Source organism: Eptesicus fuscus, chromosome 5, assembly GCF_027574615.1.
Source record: "Eptesicus fuscus isolate TK198812 chromosome 5, DD_ASM_mEF_20220401, whole genome shotgun sequence".
Classification (NCBI taxonomy): domain Eukaryota; kingdom Metazoa; phylum Chordata; class Mammalia; order Chiroptera; family Vespertilionidae; genus Eptesicus; species Eptesicus fuscus.
Window position 1 is genome coordinate 1,886,537 of NC_072477.1, and position 20,623 is coordinate 1,907,159.

At 45.9% G+C, this 20,623-nt stretch overlaps 1 protein-coding gene and 1 non-coding gene across 2 annotated transcripts in view; both read right to left on the reverse strand.

Annotated features, from left to right (window-relative positions):
- RCOR1 (REST corepressor 1) overlaps positions 1-20,623 on the reverse strand; it is a 96,652-nt gene that overhangs the window by 67,002 nt on the left and 9,027 nt on the right. The window lies entirely within an intron of this gene.
- Positions 16,696-16,800, reverse strand: LOC114228807 (U6 spliceosomal RNA). Its single transcript, XR_003614928.2, has one exon. It is a non-coding gene; the product is annotated as a U6 spliceosomal RNA (small nuclear RNA).

Consider the following 20,623-nt stretch of genomic DNA (forward strand, 5'->3'; position numbering starts at 1 on the left):
GGCTTTTGTTTAGTAGATTGGATTAGAAACTGGTACAGAGAGAACCCACAAGAATTATAAAGGAACTGGATCCGTTTAGACTGAAAGATAGAAAACAGTGCAAAATTAAGACCTTTGTTCCTCCCCAAATATTATGTGAAGCAGGCTAAGAAAACTAGTCAGCTATTAAAAATCAGCCATTTTTTGGAGAAAATACTTCCATACAATAGATCTGATATGGGATTAATATTCACAATATACAGAGCACTCCAAAAACTCCAACTTCAAAGAACAACCCCATTCCAAAAAATGGGCTAAGGACTTCAGCAGACATCCCCCCAAGACACAGGTCTTCTGCGTTTCACTGTGCTTCACTGTATTGCACTTCAGCTGCTGTGTCTTAAACACATAAAGGGCAAGACCCTCCCACCGGCAAAAAGATTACCCTTTGTGTTAACGCACTGTTCGCTTTGCTGCAGCGTCTGCAAGCGGCCCGGGTCCTAAGGTGTGTCTATACACAAACGGTTAGGCCCGGGTCCTAAGGTGTGTCTATACACAAACGGTTAGGCCCGGGTCCTAAGGTGTGTCTATACACAAACGGTTAGGCCCGGGTCCTAAGGTGTGTCTATACACAAACGGTTAGGCCCGGGTCCTAAGGTGTGTCTATACACAAACGGTTAGGCCCGGGTCCTAAGGTGTGTCTATACACAAACGGTTAAGCCGCACAGAAAAAGACGCTCAACTTCACTGCAAACCAATCTACAATGAGATCTTCCTTTACACCCCTTAGGATGGATACTATTAAAAAAGAAAGGAAGGCCCTGGCCAGTTTGGCTCAGTGGATAGAGCACTGGCCTGCGGACTGAAGGGTCCCGGGTTCAATTCCGGTCAAGGGTGCATGCCCAGGTTGCAGGCTTGATCCCCGGTAGGGGGCGTGGAGGAGGCAGCCAATCGATGATTTTCTCTCATCATTGATGTTTCTAACTCTCTCTCCCTCTCCCTTCCTCTCTAAAATCATTAAAAATATAATTTTAAAAATGTATTTTAAAAAAAAGGAAGGAAGAAAGGGAGGGGGAAGCGAAGGGGAGAGGAAGGAAGGAAATAAGTTGTTGAGGATGTGAAGAAATTGGAGCCCTTGTACAATGTTGGTGGAATGTAAAATGGCACACGCACTGTGGAAAATAGTATGGCAATGCCTTAAAATTTTTTAAATAGAATTACCCTATGATCCAGCAATTGCACTTCGAGGTCTGTACCCCAAAGCACTGAGAACAGGGTCCTGAAGAGGCATTTTGTATACCTGTGTTCAGAGCAGCGATATTCACAATGGTTAAAACATGGAAGTAACCCCAAGTGTCCTCCCACAGAACAGAGAAGCAAAATATAGTGTACAGCCATACCATGGAATAGTACCCAGCCTTAAAAAGGAAGGAAATTCTGACATGGGCTACAAATATGGATGACCCTTGAAGATATTATGCTAAGCACAATGAGCCAACCACAAAAAAACACAAATACTGTCTGATTCCACTTATATGAGGTATTTAGAATAGTCGAAATCATAGAGAAAGAAAGTAGAATGGTGATAACCAGAGGATGGGAGGAGAGAATGGGGGGTTTGTGTTAATGGTGTTTAATGGGTCCGGAGTTTCAGTTTTACATGATGAAAGGTAGATTTTGCATGATGGTTGCACATTATAAATATATTTAATACATGGAACTATACACTTAAGAATGGTTAAGAAGGGCCCTGGCCTGTGTTGCTCAGTGGGTAGAGCATAAGCCCACACACGGGGGGGGGGGGTTTGCGGGATTGATTCCCAGTCAAGGGCATGTACCTGGGTTGCAGGTTCAATCCCTAGCCCTGATTGGGTCCATGCAGGAGGCAGACAATTGATACGTCTCTCTCACATCAATGTTTCTCTCTCTCTCTTTCTCTCTCTCTCTCTCTCTCCACCTCCCTCCCTCCCTTCTACTCTCTCTAAAAAAAAAAAAAAAATTATATCCTCAGGTAAGGATTAACAACCAAAAAAGGTTAAGGTGAAAAAATTTGTGTTATGTGTATTTTAACACCTTTAAAAACAAACCTAGCCATTACTTATGGAAAAGGATAACTCAGAAGTCAAAACAAAACTCAGAAGGTAGAGCCAAACACCTTGGAGAAGCATTCCCAAACAAAAGAACTAAGTCCTACTCAATGACCTAGCCACTTGTGCCTGGCTGAATTTCAAAACAGCTATGGGCCAGTGACTGCTGGGCCTGCCTTCTTCTTTTGTGAGCGGATGTGTCTACAGCAATTACTCTGAGTCTGGCCCACCATTTGTAGCTGGAAGGAGTGTCAGACTGCCTCTCTCTAGAATTCACGGTGTTCAGACCCAGAACCACCCCTGAGGAGCTCCATCTAGTCACAACTGGGCCTGATTTAGATGACAAGATCCTGAAGTTAGAGCAACTGTCATAATGGGGTGAGAGTGGGCATATTGGGAGCAGGCACATAAATATAATCTGCCTGAAGCAGGAATGCATTACAATGAAAGGGCAAATTGTGCTTAATCATGTTTTCCAACGATGGCCAGAACATCATCTACGCGTTCTCCTACAATCTGACTTTGATTCAACTTCCATCGAGAGAAGGAATCTATGCTCACTTCCCCTTGGGCCTGAACAGACTTTTGACTGTGGCAGAAATGAGGCTGCGTGACTCCTGAGGCTGGGCATGAGAGGCGATTCCACGTGAATAAGGATGCTTGGTCAGCCCAAGCTGCTTCAGCATTCCTACTGTTTCGGCTCCAGCCACCACGTGACCACAAGCTAAAGAGAAACATCTCCACTCCCCTCCACCCCCAAAAGAAAAGACAGAAAAAAATAAAATGAAAGAGAAACCCAAGCCGGCCAGACCTGCCCAGCTAAGCCCTTCCTAAATCCTGACCACCAGAAGCTGCGAGCGATCCTTTATTTTGAGGCAATAGTAATGGCAACAGTAACGCAACATTAACTGGAATACAGGGTGACCAATGTCAGAGGCTGTAATAGACCTTTACATCTGGGCCACATTTCTCCCAAAGAACTCTTCTAATCTGTTGCCTAGAACAGCAGTCACCAACCGGTGGTCCGAGGACTCCTGGTGGTCCGTGAGGTTGGCAACCGCTGGCCTAGAGGGTATTAAGCCAGATGCAAGAATTCTGGGATGTTCTGAGATTCTCACCATTCAATATGCAAACTTACACTTAATCTATGCACCTTCCCATCCTCTCATGCTCGGTCCCATCCATCCTTCCCCCTGCAAATCTAGTGTCCCTTTGGTTCAATGGTTCAATCTCTACTGAGAGCAAACATGCTCTGACGGAACAGGAAAGGGGAGTTGCTAGGTGGTTGAAAGTAAAGCCAGACTCTACAGACCTAAGGACTTCCTACAGACTTCTGGTCAGCCCTCCGGGTTAGCCCTCCACCCCACACCCAAGCCTCGAAGAGGCCTGCGACTTCCACTGCCCGGGCCTTCCTGAGGCTCTGCAGCAGCAATCTGCTTGCTTCTCACTGGCATCACTCTATCCTCCGGTTTCAGCTTTCTCAGTTCCTCCATGGTAATTACTATTTTACCTTAACCTATTTTCTCAGTTTCCAAAACATTAGTGACATCTTCAGACTGCTCTACTGTGTATAGTATCCCATTTCTCAAGACGTCAAAACCCAATCTTTTCACTTCCCTTCCTATATGGTTAGTTTACATCCTCTCAAATCTCATCTCTTCCATAGTTAATGCTTAGTTCAGCCTTCATGATCAAGTTTAGAATACTATGAAATCTTTAAAATGGCCTTCCTGACTCCATTCTCCCATACCCCAAGCCCTCCTACAATGTCACAGAATCCTGTTCTGCCCATACTGTGCTAGCACACACTAAGTGCTCAGCAAATATAACTACCAGTATTACCATCAAGTCATCACACCAAGACTTTTATAAATATTATCTCTTAATCCTCATATCAACCTTGTGAGAGAAATATTACCCCACTTAACAAAGAAAATAATTCAACAATTATCTGTGGAACTTAACTATCTCTCATTTTCCTCTGGCCAAATAACCCCAATAATCCTATCCAGCTCTAAAATCTTATTTTCTACGATTCATACAAAATTATACTAAACATAGGTTTTCAAGATCACAAACACTTGTTAATATTGGCATTGAACTTGACAAAGGAGTTTATTCCTTCGTTTGATTCCTGTATTCCTACTTCTTCCTTCTGTTAGGTCAAGACACTGAAAGGACACTGGGCCGAGATACAGTGGAGGCAGGAGTGGAAGAAAATGGGTAAAAACCAAACACACCCAAAGGAATGGAGTCACAATGATATCGATCTCTGTATTAGCCACCTGTCCCAAACATGGGGCCTTATCAAATCACAAGGGAGGTTCTCTCGAATGATATTCAGAAATATAAGGTTCCCCTGACAAAAATGCAGGTTCGACAGTACTCAAATACGATAACTTCTCCACCGAGAAAAGTCTGAGCCACAGCTACACACGTTCAAAGGTTATAAATGAGGACACAGCATCTCTGCAAAACCAGCCTTCATACTACATTGGATACACTATCCAAAACCCATAGGAACTGCATTAGATACAGGCGATAAAGCAGAAATAACACATGGCCCATGCTTTCTTTTGGAGCATACAGTCTAGTTGGCAAGAAATATTAAACCCTGTGCAAGTTACTTAACTTCTCTATGTCTCGGTTTCCTTCTCAGTAAAATGGAGGTAGTAAACACTGCTTCCTGAGGTTGCCCGATAATGCCCTGACCACAGTGGCTAACACGTGGAAATGCATGAATATTACCTGTTATTATTAAATAACTACTCAAATAATTCTTTGAATTATAAACTGACCAGGTAGCCTCTGGGGAACTGTGTGTCTTGGAGGACACAGTAAGAGACCAATTACATTCCACTCTACGTTTTTGAAATGTAGTTGTTTTATACCAATGACACATTACCTATGAAACATTTTTAATTAAGAAAGTTAGAACTTCAATCCAAATAAGAGACAAGTCCCTCCATCCCCGCGATGCTTCCCTGGCTAAGCCGCCGCAGAAGCATAAAGGGCTGCCTGCAATGGCTGTTGCCCCTGCGGAATCTGACAGGCACCTCGGGCGGACCAGGTGCTCCCGTCTGTCCCCACACATTTGAATACTGACCTTCTAAGCCCAAGAGGCCAAGCTGACTGCACACAGTCAGTCATGTCAACTAACTCTCTTCTGTGTCAAACATTCAGTGAATTAAAAACATGACCAGTCCTTCCCACTACATGAAGGGTTTATACAATTTCACAGTTATAATTCCAAACTACTATTTTGTTACCGTCCCCCACAAAAGGTAAAACATCCAAACACTTTTTAATGAGAAAATTTACATTCTGAGCTAGATCTGCCTTAGCAACAAGTTATAAAGTCATGTCATCCTACTTATGTTCCCATGGATACAGTCATGAACAGTACAGTGGCAAGCTGTAAAAATCAAGAAAATAATCCCGAGAATCACATTCAAAACTTGGATAAAACCCAGCCAGGCATGGCTCAGTGGTTGAGCATCGACCCAGGAACCAGGAGGTCACTGGCTCAATTCGAGGTCAGGGCACATTGCCTGGGTTGCAGACTCAGTCCCCAGGAGGCAGCCAATTGATGATCCTCTCTCATCACTGATGTTTCCATTTCTCTCTCCCTCTCTCAAATCAATTTTTAAAATTTTTTTTAAAAAACCTTGGATAGAAAACCATACTATAAAGGTAGGAACAATGTGTAGTAACTCTTCCTATTAAATCCACCTCTCCCTACAAGTCCCAAATAGCCTTCCATTAGAATCTCCCCCCTTAGCCCTAGCTGGGTAGCTCAGTTGGTTAGAGCATCATCCTGATATACCAAGATTGTGAGTTCGATCCCTGGTCAGGGCGCATACAAGAATTACTGCATAAACAAGTGGAACAACTTGATGTTTCTCTCTCTCTTTCTCTCTCCCTCTCCCTCTCCCTCTTATCAAGAAATAACATTTTTTTTAATTAAAAAAAAAATCTCTGCCTTTAAACTTATCCCCACTCAATGTTTCTAAAAACAACTATTAATAAGGCTTCAGCAACAACTCTGAGTCGGAGTTGATAATGACCCTGGGCTATTTGTATGTGTGCTATTCCAAAACTGATACACTGTTCTTTCTGATGTAGAAAATCTGTCAAATTGGCTTGAACACAAGGTAGAAACCCATTTTATATTTTAAATCTGTAATCCAAATAGAGTTAAAAAATTTTATTGGCTTTTTAAACCAACATTTTTAAACAAGGACATCTGAAGTAAAAGAAGTACATAACCCAAAGTGTGGGAAAGACAATTATTTTTAATGTGGATATTTATTTCTACATTAAGAACTATTTTTAAAACACTAAATTTTGATACACTGTGACAAGAGAAAATAAAGAAACACCCCCTCATTGCACTTTAACCCTTTGCACTCGCTTGCTTTTTTCTCGATTCCTTTATTCTACTCGGGATTTAATTTTTTAAATGCCCCAGATTTTACAAAGCTCGGCAGTAGAATAAAAAACTGGAGTTTCTTTTCATACAAACTTATTTATTTGGATTTTTTTATATTTCAAATTATTGATACATTCAAAGAGTAATTTTAATCTCGACATCCAAGTGCAAAAGGTTAAGGGCATTCTTCCTTTATTCAACTTTTTCCTAAATTGTAAAACTTCTAATAGCACAAAATAAGGGCATAAACTAAAGAGTAACAATCTCAGAAGCCATAAATAAAATGATAAATCTGTCTATATAAAATTTAAAACTTTTGAAGAGCCAAATAATCCATACATCATCAAAATAAAAACATTTACAAAATTTGCATCAAAGGGCTAATTACTTTAATATCCAGAGAGTTGTTATAAATCAATAAGTAAAATAAACAAAGGTCACAAATAGGCCATATACAGAAAGAAAGAATAATGGTTCATAAATATATGAATAGATGCTTAAGTTCATTAGCTAAAAGGACTGATAATTACTCATAAAATAAGGATACTTTCAAAATCCACACAGAATGCAAAATAACTTCTACAGAGGTAATCTGGTCATTTTAATCTAAATTTTTATCCAATTCCTCCACTGCTAGGAATCCACTCTACAGAAAAATTAACCCAAGTGGGCAGAGATTATATGCAGAAAAACCATTATGCAGGATTAGTAGTAATACAGAACATCAGAAACAAGAAAATGTCCATCAGTAGGGTCAAATTATGGTTAAATCCATACAAACACTGTATGAAATCACTATGAAGTAATACAGCTAGCTGCCTTTAACTCATTTCTATATACGTATGTATAATATATTCTAATAAATATAAATAGCTTCAAAATTTTGCTTTATCAGGAGACTTTAGAAATAATATATGGGAGAAAACTTTTAAACTTGCATGAGAAAAAATTTAAAGAAAAGGGACAGGGAAGGAGGACTTAGAAATCAGAAACAATAGAAGCACATGAAGAAACCAGAGGTTTGACTAAAAAGAGTTGTAACTAGTCCTGGCTGATGTTGCCCTGTGTTACCTGGGCTGCAGGCTTTTGTTTTGTTTTTGTTTGTTTTCAATATATTTTTATTGATTTCAGAGAGGAAGAGGAGGGGAGAGAGAGAATGAATCATGATCAGCTACCTCCTGCACTCCACTACCCCCAGCCCCAGACCCCTGCCCCACTAGGAATCAAGCCCAAAACCCAGGCATGTGACCTGACGGGGAACTGAACTGTGACCTCCTGGTTCATAGGTCGATGCTCAACCACTGAGCAACACCAGCTGGGGGGCCTGGGTTGCAAGTTTGAACCCTGTCCTGGGTTGGGGCACATGCAGGAGGCAACCAGTCAATGTTTCTCTCCCCTCCTCTCCCCTCCCCTGCTCGATCGCGCTCTCTCTCTCTCTCTCTCTCACTCTCTCCCCCCCCTCCCTCCATCCTTCCCTCCCTCCTTTCCGAGCTCTTTAAAAATCAATGGGAAAATATCCTTGGTTGAGGATTAACAAAAAAAAGTAACTGAACAATTTAAAAGGCAAGCAAGCGATCTAGCCCTAGCTGGTTTGACTCAGTGAATAGAGTGCAGGGCCTGTGGACTGAAGGGTCCCGGGTTCGATTCCAGTCAAGGGCACATGCCTGGGTTATGGGCTCCATCCCCAGTAGGGGGCATGCAGGAGGCAGCCGATCAATGATTCTCTCATCATTGATGTTTCCATCTCTCTCCCTCTTCTTCCTTCCTCTCTGAAATCAATAAAAATATATTTTAAAAAAATAAGTAAAAAATAAAAGGCAAGCGATCTTGAGAATACATATGTGTAACATGACCAAGTGTTAATACCTCAAACTGATAAGAAACCATAAAAACCCTATTCAATGGGGAAAGGACATAAAGACATTTCATAACACAGCACACAAAATTTTCTACCTCTCTGGAAACTGGAAAAATACTCATTAAATAAGGCAATCTTTTGCTTATTAAATTTAGCTATTTGTCGAGTGGAAGCAAGAGCATACAGCAAAACAGTTTATAGCACTAAATTGCTGGTATAACCTGGACATGCCTTCTGGAAAACAATCTGGCAACAGTTCTAAAGGCTTTCAAAATGTTCATACATGCCCTACCCAGTCTGGCTCAGTGGATAGTGTTGGCCTGCGGACTAAAGGGTCCCAGGTTCAATTCTGGCCAAGGGCACAAGCCCGGGTTGTGGGCTAGATCCCCCCAGTAGGGGGCGTGCAGGAGGCAGCCAATCAATGATTCTCTCATCATTGATGTTTCTATCTATCTCTCTCCCTTCCTCTCTGAAATCAATAAAAAATGTATTTTTTTTTTAATGTTCATACATAAGACCCAGTAATTTCCCTTTGGAGACTCTGGAAATAATCCCCAATATAGGAGAGTATTATAAACAGGGAGATTCATCTCAAATTAGTTATGAGGGGGGAATTTTTTATTTTACTTTTTTATATTTTTATTGATTTTAGAGAGGAAGGGAGAAATAGAAACATCAATGATGAGAGAGAATCATTGATTGGCTGCCTCCTGCATACCCCCTACTGGGGATGGAGCCCACAACCCAGGCATGTGCCCTGAGTGGGAATCAAACTGTGACCTCCGGGTTCATAGGTTGACACTCAACCTCTGAGCCATGCTGACCGGGCAGGAAAAAAACCAAAATTTAACCAACTTTGCTAATGGTAAGGAGTTGATATGTCTGTAATCTATTCCATGGATAATCATCCAATTTAAAAATTCTGAAGACCATGCAGAACAAATATCCGAACAACGTCAGGCACTGTTCTCTGAGTACCTTATGTGTATTAATTCACTTAATAATACTGTTAGAAAACTATTAACGGCATAAAGCAGTGGTTCTTGAGATTGTTGGTTTTTTTTAGTCAGAAATGATTGAGAATTTTATGAAAGCTATGGATCCTGGTATTTTCTACAAAAATTCACATACAACATTTTGCACACAACATCAGAAGGTTCATAAGTCCTAGGTTGAAAAGCCCGACATTCAGTATGTTAAGAAATAGGCGGACAAACAATATGAAGGCAATGCAGCCAGATGGAACCCTTTCTCCAGGGAGGTTAAACTTTTGCACTTAGTGGAAAATAAGGAATACATGGTGCAGTTGGGAAGGACCTTTGTACAAGTTCCCAAAATGGGGGGTGGAGGAGAACCAGGAGAGTTTTAAGTCAGCACGCCTGAGGTCCAATCCAAGCTTTGACAATTACTGTCTACACCACATATAATACTGGGCAAGTCAGGCTTAGTTCCCTGGTGTGTAAAATGCCAATGTTCTTCACAAGACTGCTATCTATCCTAATAAAAGGGTAAGATGCTAATTAGACCAGACCTCTTCCGGACGTCCTTCCAGATAAAGCCACGATGGCGGCGGCCGAGGCAGTTAGGGGTGATCAGGCCGGCAGGGGAGAACAGTTAGGGGGTGATCAGGCCGGCAGGCGAGCAGTTAGGGGGCAGCCAGGCCAGTAGGGGAGCAGTTAGGGGGCAGCCAGGCCAGCGGGGAGGGGGGCAGTTAGGGGGCAACCAGGTTGGCAGGGGACCAGTTAGGGGCGATCAGGATGACAAGCAGAGGCAGTTAGAGGCGATCAGGCAGGCAGGCAGGTAGAGTGGTTAGAGGTGACCAGGCCGACAGGGGGCAGTTAGGGGACGGCCTGGCCAACAGGGGGGCAATTAAGGGGCGGCCAGGACAGCAGGGGGGGGCAGTTAGGGGGAGGCCAGGCCGGCAGGCAGACGAGTGGTTAGGAGCCAGCGGTCCCAGATTGCGAGAGGGATGTCCAAATGGAGAGGGTGCATGCCAGGCTGAGGGACCCCCGCCCCGCCCCCATGCATGAATTTCATGCACTGAGCCTCTAGTCCTATATAATAAAAGGCTAATATGTTAAGTGGCCAATTGTCCGCTCAACCAATCAAAGCGTAATATGCTAATGATATAATAAGGTCGCTCAACAGCTCGCTATGACATGCACTGACCACCAGGGGGCAGACAGTTGACCAGTAGGTTAGCTTGCTGCTGGGGTCTGGCAGATCGGGACTGAGAAATTCGGGCCAGGCACACCCTGGAGCCCTCCCGCAGTCCCTCCCCATCTGGCCAGCCTCCCCCATCCCTCCCCAGCCCCGATCGTGCACCGGTGGGGTCCCTCACCCTGGCCTGCACCCTCTCACAATCCAGGACCCCTTGGGGGATGTCGGAGAGCTGGTTTTGGCCCAATCCTGCAGGCCAGGCTGAGGGACCCAACTGGTGCATGAATTTGTGCACCAGGCCTCTAGTGTAATATAAAGACCTGTGGCGGTGTCAGACCTGTGCGGAATGTGTGGTCTATACGCCCTGAGATCACTGCCCCTGGGTGACAGAGCATGGACTTCAGCAGACCCCACTCACACCAGCAACTTGTTCAACCCAAGAGCTCTCGCAGCGATTCAAATCTGCAGACACTTGGTGTAGAGAGCTGTTTTGTTTTCACTCTGGTCAGGATTAATCAAGAGGCGACTACACTGCATTCAAGCCAAGAATTTTCACTGACACCTCCCCTCACCAACCGGGCAAGATAGAGCCCTGCCGGGCCGACCCTCCACGGCACTGCATCGCCCCCTTGAAAAGCTTGTGGGCGACCCATGGGCCTTCGTCCTGGGGCCTGAAGCACAAGCACAGGTGGTACACGGAGGTGTGAGTGGAGCACAAGCACGTGCGGTACACGGAGGTGCGAGTGGAGCACAAGCACAGGCGGTACACGGAGGTGTGAGGGGAGCACAAGCACGTGCGGTACACGGAGGTGCGAGTGGAGCACAAGCACAGGCGGTACACGGAGGTGTGAGGGGAGCACAAGCACGTGCGGTACACGGATGAGATGTTCTGGAGGCACCTCCCATCACTAGGGGACCTTCAGGTTCACGTCTCGGACATCTTTCACTGGACAGAAAAGCAGCGTGTCTAACTTGAGTTTTCTTCTGTTGAAAGTGTTACATATGCCCCTCTTGCCCCCGACCGGCCTCTTCTAGCCCCCCCCCACAGTTTCCTTTACAGTCAACTTTTCCAGATTTCATATTCTACTGAGAGCAAATCCCACTCTGGATGACAAACTAACTTTCCTTCAAAGTATAGAGTGAAAAACACTTTACCCATCAAGTGTGCTGGATCCCACTGTCCAGATCCCATCCGGCCATGACAGCCCGTTACAGCTCTGCATTGTCTGCGGGGCCTGTGCCCACTGCCCACGGCGGGAAGGGCACTTGCGAGCTGGAGGACACCTCTGAACTGCAGGGTGGAGCTGCGTCTTAGGAGATTAGGCTCCGAGTGACCATCGAGCAAGGTGAACGTGGCGCAGAGTCAAAATCAACTGGAAAAATACCTCAGGAAAAGTGCCCACTGGAGACCCACACACACATGCATCTCAGGAGGCTCACAGCCAGCTCTCCTCCACTGTCAATAACGCCTTCCCGAGCTGTCGAGCACTCAGAGTTGTTGGGGTGTGTACAGAAGTCATGTTCCATTTAAAACGTGAGAACAATGCTTCACACAGTCATGTTTTCACACTGGGAGACTCAAGGCAACACCTCTCTCTCGCTTCCTCCGGGCACAATGTGAGAACGGTGGCCATGACCCTCTGTCTAGCTTAGTCCTGGAGTGGTCCAGCTTACCCCTGTCACCCGGCCCAGCTTTTCACAGGCCCCTCTCCCTCTTAAAAGCCGTCTGGACTAGCCTCCTCCCATGAACTCACTCCCACGCCCTGCAGTCAACTCGCAACAAATCTGGGCTGGGCGGTGACTCATGTTAACCAAGGAAATGTCAGAGTGATAATGTGCCAGTCTGGGCCTACACTGTGAAGGGACTAGCGAGTCTGCTTCCTCCTTCTTGGAATGCTTGCTTTGGGAGCCCTGAGCACTGGGTGAGGAATCTAACTCCCCGCAGAGGCCGCGCCCACCAGGAAAGACTAGGCCCTGAGACGACAGGGGAAGGAAACAGGCCCAGCTGCCCCAGCACCTCAGTGAGCCCCCAGATGACACCTCCAGACCACAGCCAATGACACTGCCAGCTGAACAGGAACATGGGGTGACAGTTGTCATTTTAAGCCCTGAAACCCGAGTGGTTTGCTCACAGAGCTCCTGGAACCTCCTAGAGAGCCCGGAGGCGGTGGGGCTGGTGGAGAACTTGAGTGACAAAGGGCAGGTCCTCTGTAATGGCCTCGCCACCACTCTCTAACCTTCCGGACAAAGAACGGACCTCCGATGCAGGCACCACCAGGTCTGACCTGAGAGACACGGGGGGAGGGGGGGGGCGGCTATAGCTGACCAAGGCTCGTGGCGTAGTTCTTCTTGCACTGATCTGAGACAGGAGTCCGAACTCGGAGCGGTTGCTTTGTATTGAGGATATGCTAGGCAGGTGCTTTAAGCATTTAACACTCTTACATGGGGTTAAACAGCCTGCCCACGATTCCTCAGTTCCTGCATGACACAAAACAGGATGACCTCCTACATCTAGGTGGCATGTCATGTAAAAATAGTCAAGAATATAGGATCTAGATCAAGTTACCCCAAGTTCGGTTCTGCCACTTACCAACTGAGACCCCAGGCAAGTTGTCTAAGCTCTAAATCTCAGTCTCAGAGTCTGTACAATGGGGATGATGCCTCTTGGGTTGTAGGATTGTTATGAGGATTAAATAAGATCATCTTTGTAAAGCCTGCAGTACAGAGCTGGTACACACACACACACACACACACACACACACACACACACGTGCACGGAGCCAGGAGGAAAGGAGGTGAGGCGGCTGGTAAGGCGCCTTCAGAACTATGAAAGGCCGATCTATAAAAAACATGTAACCGGCATCTGTAAGCCAATAAAGGTACTCATTGATGAGAGCTGCAGACTAGAAACCTATACTTTATAAACTCCATGGAAGAGTTCCTGTCCCTGTTCTTAAACAACCAGAAAGTTGTTACTGAGAGACACATTGTCACCAGGCACTACTCTGGAAACTGGGGTACAAAAGGCAACAAAATAAAAAGCCCTCCCTCACAGAGAAGTTAACAAGGCAAGTGAGGAAGCATGCTGGAGGAGGATAAGAGTGGGTGAGAGAACAATGAAGTGAGGAAGGGGCAGGAAACACCGGGGATGCAGCTGGAACTTTTAGATAGACGGACCACAAAACCCTCACTGCGCACGTGCGCTTGCCCGCAGAGGGAGAGAAGCGAGCCGCCGAGGGAGAGGAGGAGCCCAGAAAGGCACCGCAGGCAGCGGGAAGAGGAGGAGAGAAGCTAGGACAGAAGCACATCTCACTGGCCAAGACCCGGCCAGCAGGTCCCTGTGACTGGCGGGGAACGGGGAGGGTAGCTGGAGCTGCGTCAGGGGTGACAGGGACCAGATCTTGTTGGAGCTAAACGCATTTTGTTGGCGATGTCACAGAAGAAAGGGCTGTGTGATGGTTAGTTTTATGAGTCAACATGACCAAGTCACACAGCATGCCAGTGTGCTAGATATCGGTCAAATATTCCGAGCGCCTCTGTGAGGGTGTTCCTGGGTGAGGTCAGCATGTGAACTGGGAGGCTGAGTGAAATAAATCGCCCTCCATCACGCGGGTGGCCCTCACCCAATCAGCGGGAGCAGGGGACCTCCCGGTTCGCGGGCCTCTCCGGCGTCTCCAGCTTGCTGACTGCACATCTTGGGACTGCTCAAACCTCTTACAATCTGTGTACACATATGTGTGTGCTATGTGTGTGTGCCACCAGTTCTGTTTCTCTGGAGCAGTGTGTCTAGCCAGTTTTCAGGAGTGACTCACTGGGTCTCCTGGGGTAAACAGGTCAAGTAAGGTGAGGCCCGCCAGCTGACCACGGGGTTTAGCAATACGGAGGTCACTGGTGACCGTATGAGAGATTCCGGAGAAGCAGGGGCAAAGCCTGAGGGAATGTGCTCAAGAGAGAAAAGAAATAGAAAGCAGGACACAGACAATTGCCAAGAGGGATTTTTAAAACAAGGGAGGAATTACAGCCTATTTATATGCTGCTGAGAATACAACAGAGAAGAAAAACTCGATGAGGCAAATAAAGGGTGAAAGAGTGATATCTTTGAGGAGACAAGGCAACAGGGTCCAATGCGCATGCAGAGCGGCCTCAGCGGGAAGCACCAGCAGGTACAGGAGAAGGTGAGGGAAGGGGAGCCTGCAGAAGTTTCCCCGGTGAAACAAAGGCTGCGGAGGGAAGGACTGAAGGTCTGAAGTGAGATTTAAATGCTGTCAAGGAGAGTAACGGCAGCAGTGAGACAGATGTGGTAGAGGGCAAGCCTGACTTTGGTGAGCACCGCTTTAAAGTGAGACTAGTCAGCTGGTTGCTCCAGCCACAGTCAGTGCACCAACAGGGGCAAAGACTAGCAAAGGCTGGACTGACAGGCTGTAACAGATGCAGTTCGTGCACCTCCCCCCAAATCCACTCAACTTGCCTGCTGCTCTACTGCGCCCCCCCCCCCCCCCCACCGCTGGAGCAGCCCCCCAAGGTCTAGCAAAAGCTGGCAAGCCCGCATGACCAGGAAGCCCAGCCCACCAGCTGTCTGCCTCCCCACCCCTCCCGGAGAAGGCTGGGCTGTGGTGGCCGCCCTTGTGCCCACCACGGCAGAAGCCACAGCAGCTCCAATGCTCAATTCAGCTGCTTCTCCAGCAGCTGCCTAGAGGCCACGTGACAAACCCAGAGCACAGGCTAGCTAAGACTCTGCGGGCACCTCTGACCATGAAGAGACGGGAGCGGGAAGGAGCCCACGAATGAATTCCTCAGCTGTCCTCCCCACTACCCCGCCCGAGTGGCCTGGGATCCTTACACACTGCCAGTGGGAGTGTACAATTTGGAAGTTTGCAGCTTCTTAAAAAGTTAAGCATACAACTAACTGTATGATTCCATTCCTGAGTATTTACTCAAGAGAAAAGGAAATGTATGGTCACACTAAGATTGTACAGAGATATTCATAGCAGCTTTATTTATTGTAACCAGACAATAGAAATAACCCTAATGTCCATCAAGAGATAAATGAATAAAAAAAATTCTGGTGTACCCATACATTGTAATACTCGGCTCTGCAGCAAAAAGGGAAAATCAATTGATACATGTACAGTGAAGGGAATCTCAAAATAACTGCTAAATGAAGAAGCCAGACCAGTAGTACATAATTTAAGCTTCCATTTATATAAAGCTCTAGACAATGCGAACTAATCCATCGTGCGAGGGAGCAGATAGGTCAGTGGCTGCTTGGGAGAGGAGGAATTACAAAAGGACACAAGAAAACTTTTGGGAGTGATGGATATATTCAGTACCCTATCGTGATAACTTCACAGGTGTATACGTAAGTCAAAACTAATCTATAATAAGAAAAGCGTAATATGCTAATTAGACCGGACATCCTTCCTGATGACCTTCTGGACGAAGCCGGGGCCGTGAGGGAAGCCTGGGTCCCGGGTGCCAGAGGGAAGCCAGTGCCGGCAGCTGGGGGAAGGAAGGTCTACTCTTGCCCGAATTTTGTGCATCGGGCCTCTAGTCAAACTATAAACTTTATATATGACAGTTCATTGAATGCCAATTATACCTCAACAAAGCTTTTTTAAAATATATTCTTATTGATTTCAGAGAAGAAGGAAGAGGAAGAGAGAGATAGAAACATCAATGATGAGAATCATTGACTGACTGCCTCCTGCACGTCCCCCACTGGGGATTGAGCCCGCAACCAGGGCATGTGCCCTTGACCAGAATCGAACCTGGGACCCTTCAGTCCGCAGGCTGATGCTCTATCCACTGAGCCAAACCCGCTAGGGCAACAAAGCTTTTTTTAAATGCAACATATGAATCATGTTTGAATCCTGATCTAAACAAACCAACTGTTTAAAAGCAGCAGACTGGAGCCTAGCCAGCATAGCTCAGTGGTTAAGCACTGACCTATGAAACGGGAGGGTCACGGTTCGATTCCGGTCTGGGCACATGTCAGGTTTGCAGGCTCGATCCTGAGTAGGGGGTGTGCAGGAGGCAGCCAGTCCACGATTCTCTCTCATCATTGATGTTTCTCTCTCCCTCTCCTTTCCTCTCTCTGACATCAATAAAAATATATTTAAAACATTTTTTTAATTTAAAAAAGTTGACTGGAGATTTAATTACACTAGGGGATAAATATTTATTTTATGGAGCGCTTCACGAATATGCGTGTCATCCTTGCCCAGGGGCCATGCTAATCTTCTCTGCACCATTCCAATTTTTTTAAAATATATTTTATTGATTTTTTACAGAGAGGAAGGGAGAGGGAGAGAGAGTTAGAAGCATCGATGAGAGAGAAACACCAATCAGCTACCTCCTGCACACCCCCTACTGGGGATGTGCCCCCAACCAAGGTACATGCCCTTGACCGGAATCGAACCTGGGACCCTTCAGTCTGCAGGCCGAGGCTCTATCCACTGAGCCAAACCAGCTAGGGCTGCACCATTCCAATTTTAATGTACGTGCTGCCAAAGCGAGCACAATATTAATTTTATTTAACTGTGATGTTTGTGGTTAGATTTTTTTGTTAATGTTCATTTTTTTTATTGATTTATTACAGTGAGGAAGAGAGAGGGATAGAGAGAAACATCGATGAGAGAGAAACATCGACCAGCTGCCTCTTGCACACCCCCTACTGGGGATGTGCCCGCAACCAAGGTACAGGCCCTTGACCGGAATCGAACCTGGGACCTTTCAGTCCGCAGGCCGACGCTCTATCCATTGAGCCAAACCGGTTTCGGCTTGTTAATGTTCATTTTTATAGAAGACTTTATTTTTTAGAGCAATTTTAGGTTTACAGCAAAATTGAGGAAGGCAGAAAGATTTCCCATAAATCCCCTGCCCCCAGACATGGACAGTTTCACTCATTACCAACAGCCCTCACCAGAATGCGACATTTCTAACAAATGATGAACCTACATTGATACATCATAACCACACAAAGCCTACAGCATACCATAGAATTCACTTTTGGTGCTGTCCATGCTAGGGGTTTGGACAAATAAATAATGCCATGTGTCCATCACTACAGCATCCACCAGACAGAGTCTTTCCATTGCCCTGAAACTCCTCTGTGCTCCGCCTATACATCCCTCCCTCCTACCCTAAACCCTCGCAACCACTGATCTTTTCATCACCCACAGTTTTGCCTTTTCCAGAATGTCATATAGCTGGAATCATACAGTATGTAGCTAGATTGTTATGTCGTATACTTAGAAATGGATAGGTAAGTATCAAGATAAGCCTCATCGAGGCGGTAACATCTGAGCAAAGATTTGAAAGAAGGAGATAAAGTCCGAAAAGTAACGCAAGACCAAAATTAGCAGGTCTTACAAGGCCATTGTGAGGGCTTCTGCTTTTACACCTGAGTAAAAATCCGGGCGGGCACCTGTGAGGTTTTGAGAGAAACATACTAACTTATATCTTAATACACAGAAGCAGACTTATGAAAGCTACTGCAGTAATCTGAGTTACAGATGATGATGGCTCACAGAGGAGGTGAGCAGTGGAGGCAACAGAGGAATTATCTTCTCCAAGCTAGTATGCTTGTCTTTGGATGCAAACATTCAGAGGCAGGTCCCACCCTCAGCAGGACAGGCAGGGGAGAAGACATAAAAGCTAACAATTACTTAAAAGTAGGAAGTGCTGGGGTGGGTGTGTGGGTGGGAAGAGATGAACCCAAGAACCTGTTATATACATAACCCATGGACACAGACAACAGTGTGTGAAGGCCTGGGGCGGGGGCAAGTGCGGACTAGAAGGGGTCAATGGGAGAACATGGGGGCATCTGTAATACTTTAACAATAAAGATCTTTGAAAACTGGAGAAGCACTAAGATAGAGGTAAGCAGCAAGTACAGTAAGGAGACAGAGAGGTGACCCAGCTTAGAGGGGAAACGGGAGAAGAGCCCTGACCACTCTCAGAAGTGCTGCCTGACTTGTGTGTGGGGAACGCAACGCCAAAACGCCTCTCTCCCCGGCGACAGCGACCACGTCACCTGCAGCAGCGATCCAGGAGCATTAGGCCTCCTGTGCCCACATCCCACCTGTCATTCAAGTCTGTCCATCTAACAGCTGAAGCTTTCCAACCCTTCCTCCTTCCCTCCGGAACCACAACTCTCACCGCAGCCCCTCCCAGAACTGTTTGGGATGTCTGGTTTGTCCACAGCTGCTCAGTGAAAGCTTCCAAATGAATGAGTCTCCCCACCTTCTGCAAACCCACTCTTACAAGCCTCCTCACAAGCAATCCTCTTTCCGCACTCAGAGCCCTCGGGCTCAGCATTCTCCAGGTCCCCGACCAGAGAACAAAGATTCTCCACAGGGGAGCCCTGTGGACAGTGACTGAGCGTCGACCTATGAACCAGAAGGTCATGGTTCGATTCCCAGTCAGGGCACAGGCCCTGGTTGCGGACTCAACCCCCAGTGTGGGACGTGCAGGAGGCACCTGATCACTGATTCTCTCTCATCATTGATGCTTCTATCTCCCTCTCCCTCTCCCTTCCTCTCTGAAATCAATTTTTTTAAATAAAATGCATGGTCAACATGACATGTATGATTTCACGAAAATGTTACACAAACATTAAGGAAGGCCTGTTATTTTATGCCCATCAGAGACGTGAGTCTTTAGGGTTATTAAGTCACACTGTGCGTGGCCAATGTTACTCAGGTGGTTGGAGTGTCGTCCCGGGCACTGCAAGGTCACAGGTTCGCTTCCCGTCAGGGCACATACCCAGGTCGTGGTTCAGTTCCTGGTCAGGGTAGATACAGGAGGCAGCCGACAATGTTTCTCTCTCACACTGATGTTTCACTCTCTCTCCCCCTTCCTCTCTCTCCAAAATCAATAAAAACATATTTTAAAAATAAAGTAAATAAATAATAAGCATGTGGCTCCCTCAGTCTGAAGTATTTTTCGTTCATCTGTCCTTCAAGACCCACCTAAAGGGCCCTATGGCACGCAAGCTCTGCTTTTCACAGTTTCAGCCCCTCCTCCCACTGGCCCCGCTCTCCGAGCACAGGCCCCCTCTCCGGGCGCGGGCTTTCCGCTGTGGAAGGATAAGTACCCCCGGCACGGAGTCTAGCAGAGGTACGACTGCTTTTCTGTCATGTGCACGTGCCACTCAAAAGGAAATGTACTCAACTGCAGCCAAACAAGCATTTTATTAAGCAAATAAAGCCAAACTCTAACAATTATTAAATCTGGTTGCTGGACATATAGGATTCATTAACATTCTATTTTTTCTATACGTTCAAATTTTCCTTAAGCAAAAAAGCAAATGTACTAAATGTTTAGGAGAACTATGTAAGTGTAATATCCTGTAACAGGAAAATTCGTGTTCTTAGATCACCAGCAGTACACACAGTCCACCATTTCCTCAAACACATACAAAACACATACAGAACTGGAATGTGATGCCTGGCCGGCATGGCTCAGGGGCTGAGCGGCTACCTATGAACCAGGAGGCTGAGGTTCGATTCCAGGTGAGGGCACGTGCCTGGGGGGAGAGGGGGTTGCAGGAGGCAGCCAGTCAATGCTTCTCTCTCCTCATTGATGTTATTGTTCCTCTCTCCCTTCCTCTCACTCTGAAATCAATAATTTTTTTTAAAAAGCAAGGCAATAGACATGTCTTAACGGTAATTATGTTCCTGAAAAGCTAAAAACTGTAAAACAATTACATCCTGTCTTACTTTTCCAGAGGATAGTTCCAATTTCATACAAGTTCTTAAGTTATTGGTGTTTTTTCTTCACAATTAAAGTCAACCAACAAATGTGTCCAACAGAGGTAGAAACAGCATGCTTTTAAGAATGCTGAATTAACTATTGTTAGCTTTGTCTCAACTGCATTAAAGTTTGTAGAATCTACACGTCATTGGTATCAACACTTGCACTTTGCCACTGCCACTTGCACTTAATAAGGCAGAAAGTGTCATTTTAAAATTTTTTACATCAATAAGACTCCTACTTTAAAAATTATCTAGAAACGTAAATAGGCAAAACTAAATAAAAGCTCAGCTCTTCTAGTTTATAGCTGCTTTAGCAGGGTAAGGGGCCTGCACCCCACCCCTAACCTCT